Genomic DNA, 6,000 nt, shown 5'->3' on the forward strand with positions numbered 1-6,000 from the left:
CCACCCCGACCTCTGCCCAATATATAACAAGTATGCCCGCCCCGACCTCTGCTCTGTCCAATATATACACACACAAGTATGTCCACCCCAAACTCTGCTCTGCCCAATATATAACAAGTATGTCCACCCCGACCTCTGCTCTGCCCAATATATAACAAGTATGTCCACCCCGACCTCTGCTCAGCCCAATATATAACAAGTATGTCCACCCCGACCTCTGCTCTGCCCAATATATACACACAAGTATGTCCACCCCGAGCTCTGCTCTGCCCAATATATAACAAGTATGTCCACCCCGACCTCTGCTCTGCCCAATATATAACAAGTATGTCCACCCCGACCTCTGCTCAGCCCAATATATAACAAGTATGTCCACCCCGACCTCTGCTCTGCCCAATATATAACAAGTATGTCCACCCGACCTCTGCTCTGCCCAATATATAACAAGTATGTCCACCTGACCTCTGCTCTGCCCAATATATAACAAGTACGTCCACCCCGACCTCTGCTCTGCCCGATATATAACAAGCATGTCCACCCCAACCTCTGCTCTGCCCAATATATAACAAGTATGTCCACCCCGACCTCTGCTCTGCCCAATATATAACAAGTATGTCCACCCCGACCTCTGCTCTGCCCAATATATAACAAGTATGTCCACCCTGACCTCTGCTCTGCCCAATATATAACAAGTATGTCCACCCCAACCTCTGCTCTGCCCAATATATAACAAGTATGTCCACCCCGACCTCTGCTCTGCCCAATATATAACAAGTATGTCCACCCCGACCTCTGCTCTGCCCAATATATAACAAGTATGTCCACCCCGACCTCTGCTCTGCCCAATATATAACAAGTATGTCCACCCCGACCTCTGCTCTGCCCAATATATAACAAGTATGCCCACCCCGACCTCTGCTCTGCCCAATATATAACAAGTATGTCCACCCCGACCTCTGCTCTGCCCAATATATAACAAGTATGCCCACCCCGACCTCTGCCCAATATATAACAAGTATGCCCGCCCCGACCTCTGCTCTGGCCAATATATAACATGTCCACCTCGACCTCTGCTCTTCCCAATATATAACAAGTATGCCCACCCCGATCTCTGCTCTGCCCAATATATAACAAGTATGTCCACCCCGACCTCTGCTCTGCCCAATATATAACAAGTATGTCCACCCCGACCTCTGCTCTGCCCAATATATAACAAGTATGTCCACCCCAACCTCTGCTCCGCCCAATATATAACAAGTATGTCCACCCTGACCTCTGCTCTGCCCGATATATAACAAGTATGTCCGCCCCGACCTCTGCTCTGGCCAATATATAACATGTCCACCCCGACCTCTGCTCTGCCCAATATATAACAAATATGTCCACCTATAGAGCAGTAGGGTGTAGTAGAGAAGGGAGTGGAGCCTCGGGTCTCTATAGAGCAGTAGGGTGTAGTAGAGAAACAAGTATGTCCACCCAGACCTCTGCTCTGCCCAATATATAACAAGTATGTCCACCCAGACCTCTGCTCTGCCCAATATATAACAAGTATGTCCACCCAGACCTCTGCTCTGCCCAATATATAACAACAATCACACAATTACCTTTTCCAAGCATCAACAACCATCCAAGTCTCCTCTCCACCTTCTGCTAATGTCTTTGTTAAACTATTTCCTGTCTCTGGTTTCATTACTTCCTGTCTGTGCGTTCCACCTGAGAGAGGTGAGGTTGCCATCTTGTGGTAAATAGGCTAACTGCAATCTCTGTTTGTGGAATCACCTGTGCTCAATGCAATTATTGCCTTCTTAAAGAGACACTGAAGCGAAAAAAAAAAAAATGATATAGTGAATTGGTTGTGTACTATGAATAATTACTAGAAGATTAGCAGCAAAGAAAATATTCTCATCTTTTTATTTTCAGGTATATAGTGTTTTTTCTAACATTGCATCATTCTATATTATGTGCAGATTACACAACACTCAGCATTCAAAATGAGTCTTTCAGAGCAGTCTGTGAAGTAATGAACTCTCCTTTGCCAGAGGAAGAGTAAACAGTTCAATTACAGTTAAGATAATAAAAGTCAGATAACAGCCCTCTCCACGACTAAAGGTGGCCATACACTGGCCCGATTTGCGCCCGTTTCGACAGCAGATTCGATCACTGGGATCGAATCTGCTGCCAATCGTTCACGCTACACGCTGAATTTCGATCCATTCCGTCCGATCCCGTCGATCGCGCCGTGCGGAAATTAACCGTCGATCGCCCGCGGGTAAAGAGCGCATCGCTAGCGGCGTTCGAGTGCCCGACGACCGACGCAATAGAGCCGCATATATTACCTGCTCCGCCGGCGCGACTCCCGGGTCTCCGCTCTTCTCCGTCTCCGCTCTGCTCTGGTCTCCGGCATGCTTTCCTTCTTCCTGTCCCGGCAGGAAGTTTAAACAGTAGAGGGCACTCTACTGTTTAAACGTCCCCCAGACAGGAAGAAGGGAAGCATGCCGGAGACCAGAGCAGACCAGAGCGGAGACGGAGAAGAAGAGCGGTGACCGGGGGCAGTCGCACCAGCGGAGCAGGTAATGTATGCGGGTGGGGGGGGGGGGGGGGAGCGGCGGCAGCACCACCACAACAGATTGTGATCGGTTTCAGGCTGAAATCGGTTCACAATCTGTTTGCAGTAAAGGTAGCCATACGATCCCTCTCTGATCAGATTCGATCAGATAGGGATCTGTCTGTTGGTCGAATCTGATGGCAAATCGACCAGTGTATGGCCACCTTAAGACTTAGTCGGAGAGTTAATGGCTTGTTTACATAGAGATAACAACTGGAGTTTCTTAACTCTTCCTGTACTGGAAACAATTAGACTGATGTATCTGATCTTAATGTTTTATTTCTTAGCTGTACTAAACATACAAATCATAATATTTTTTTTTTCACTTCAGTGTCTCTTTAAAGTGGGCCAAAACTAGACAAAAAAAAAAAAGTTTCACTTACCTGGGGCTTCTACCAGCCGTCACTCAACTATCCTCCGGTCCCCTGCAGCGGCTAAGTTTCAGTTTCCACCGTCTGGCCAGTGCGCCTCCGCAGCCCCAGCCACTCGTGTGCTTGTTCACTTTCCCATCAGCCGGGGGCATCTGATGCATGAGCAGTACGTAGAAATCTCATACTGTGCATGCACAGGACGCTCCCAGCGGTGGGAGCATGATCGAAAACGGGCACAGCCAGAGCCGCGCAAGCACAGTGGCGAGTCACTGGAAATCTAAACTTAGCAGCTAGAGGGGACTGGAGGATTGTTGAGTGACGGCCCAGGAACAGGGCAGCTGCAGGGGGCTGGTAGTAGTGTTGGGCGAACACCTGGATGTTCGGGTTCGCGAACGTTCGCCGAACATGGCCGCGATGTTCGGGTGTTCGCGCCGAACTCCGAACATAATGGAAGTCAATGGGGACCTGAACTTTCGTGCTTTGTAAAGCCTCCTTACATGCTACATACCCAAATGTACAGGGTATGTGCACCTTGTGAGTGGGTACAAGAGGAAAAAAAAGTTTAGCAAAAAGAGCTTATAGTTTATGAGAAAAATCGATTTTAAAGTTTCAAAGGGAAAACGGTCTTTTAAATGCGGGAAATGTCTGTTTTCTTTGCACAGGTAGCATGCATTTTGCCGCCATGCAGTCATAAATGTAATAAAGATAAGAGGTTCCATAAACAGGGACCGGCAACGCTAACCCAGCAGCATCACACGTGATGGAACAGGAGGAGGCGCAGGAGGAGAAGGCCACGCTTTCAGATACAACAACCCAGGCCTTGCATGAGGACAAGAAGCGTGCGGATAGCATGCATTTTGCCGCCATGCAGTCATAAATGTAATAAAGATAAGAGGTTCCATAAACAGGGACCGGCAACGCTAACCCAGCAGCAGCACACGTGATGGAACAGGAGGCGGCGCAGGAGGAGAAGGCCACGCTTTCAGACACAACAACCCAGGCCTTGCATGAGGACAAGAAGCGTTTGGATATCATGCTTTTTACCGTAGTAAATTTATGTAGTCATAAATGTAATACAGATAAGAGGTTCAACAGGGACCGGAAACGCTAACCCATCACAGATGGTCATTGTTCATGTTACTTGGTTGGGGTCCAGGAGTGTTGCATAGTCGTTTCCAATCCAGGATTGATTCATTTTAATTTGAGTCAGACGGTCTGCATTTTCTGTGGAGAGGCGGATACGCCAATCTGTGACGATGCCTCCGGCAGCACTGAAACAGCGTTCCGACATAACGCTGGCTGCCGGGCAAGCCAGCACCTCTATTGCGTACATTGCCAGTTCGTGCCAGGTGTCTAGCTTCGATACCCAATAGTTGAAGGGTGCAGATGGATTGTTCAACACAGCTACGCCATCTGACATGTAGTCCTTGACCATCTTCTCCAGGCGATCGGTGTTGGAGGTGGATCTGCACGCTTGCGGTTCTGTGGGCTGCTGCATGGGTGTCAGAAAATTTTCCCACTCCAAGGACACTGCCGATACCATTCCCTTTTGGGCACTAGCTGCGGCTTGTGTCGTTTGCTGCCCTCCTGGTCGTCCTGGGTTTGCGGAAGTCAGTCTGTCGGCGTACAACTGGCTAGAGGAGGGGGAGGATGTCAATCTCCTCTCTAAAGTCTCCACAAGGGCCTGCTGGTATTCTTCCATTTTGACCTGTCTGACTCTTTCTTCAAGCAGTTTTGGAACATTGTGTTTGTACCGTGGATCCAGAAGGGTATAAACCCAGTAAATGGTGTTGTCCTGAATGCGCACAATGCGTGGGTCGCGTTCAATGCAGTCTAGCATGAATTGAGCCATGTGTGCCAGAGTCCTGCCAGAATCCTCATCATCCTCTTGTGAGCGTTGTGATAGTTGTTGTGATGCATCATAGTCGTCACCTTCTTCCTGGTCTGCTTCTGCTGACCATTCGCGCTGAATTGTGGAAGTCCAACGTGCACCGCTCTGGCCCTCGTCAGTGGTGGCATGAAATTCTTGCTCCAACTCCAGCTGTTCCTCCTCCTCTTCTTCGTCATAGCTGCTGGGGCCAGCGTTTCCTGAGGCGGATGGCCTGATGTTGGTACCATCACGCTGATCGTTTTCTCTTTCAGATTCCCCCAGTTGCATCATGACAGCTGTTTCCTTGATTTTCAACATTGACTTCTTCAGTAAACACAGCAGTGGTATGGTAATGCTGACTGAAGAGTTGTCACTGCTCACAAGCAACGTGGATTGCTCAAAATTTTGGAGGACTTGGCAGAGGTCCAACATGTTGGCCCAATCGGATCCACAGAAGCTTGGCAGCTGTCCGGATGCGCCTCGGTACTGCGCCATCATGTACTGGACCACTGCACTCTTCTGCTCGCAAAAGCGGGCTAGCATGTGCAGCGTAGAATTCCAGCGCGTAGGGACATCACACAGCAAGCGATGGTGGAGATTGAAGCGCTCCTGCATCTTGGTGAGTGCCCCCGAAGCAGTACTGGAATTTCTGCAATGTTTGGCCACTCGTCACACCTTCAACAGAAGAAGATCGGCCACGCCTGGGTATGTCCTCAGGAACCGCTGAACTACTAGGTTCATCACGTGCGCCAGGAAAGGGATGTGTGTCAGCTTAGCCAACCTTAAAACGCGAATGAGATTACTCCCATTATCACACACAACCATGCCCGGTTTCAGGTCCAGCGGTGCCAGCCACAAATCCGTCTGTTCCTTTATTCCCCTCCAAATTTCCTCCCCTGTGTGCTGCTTATCCCCAAGGCAGATCAGCTTCAGCAATGCTTGCTGACGCATGCCAACAGCTGTGCTGCACTGCTTCCACGATCCTACTGCTGCTGGGTTAGCATTTCCGGATGAGGTACAGCTTTGAGATGCGTTGGAGGAGAAGGAGTCAGAGAGGTAGGTGCTGCTGTTATCCAGTGGGAGGGACGGCGGTGCAGCTGTTTGCGGCGTGGGCAACACCCGCGCCGTAGCAGGTGAGGAATCACTGCCAGGCT

The 6,000-nt window shown here is 49.5% G+C and overlaps 1 protein-coding gene across 2 annotated transcripts in view; it reads right to left on the bottom strand.

Moving 5' to 3' along the window:
- Positions 1–1,656, bottom strand: part of LOC137535392 (zinc finger protein 665-like) — a 976,927-nt gene extending 975,271 nt beyond the window's left edge. For both annotated transcript variants that reach the window (XM_068257222.1, XM_068257224.1), the window contains exon 1: positions 1,605–1,656. The gene's annotated coding sequence lies outside the window, so the exon portion shown is untranslated. The remainder of the gene's footprint in view (positions 1–1,604) is intronic.
- Between the last annotated feature and the right edge of the window lie 4,344 nt (positions 1,657–6,000).

The sequence above is a fragment of the Hyperolius riggenbachi genome, chromosome 10, assembly GCF_040937935.1.
Source record: "Hyperolius riggenbachi isolate aHypRig1 chromosome 10, aHypRig1.pri, whole genome shotgun sequence".
NCBI classification, from domain to species: domain Eukaryota; kingdom Metazoa; phylum Chordata; class Amphibia; order Anura; family Hyperoliidae; genus Hyperolius; species Hyperolius riggenbachi.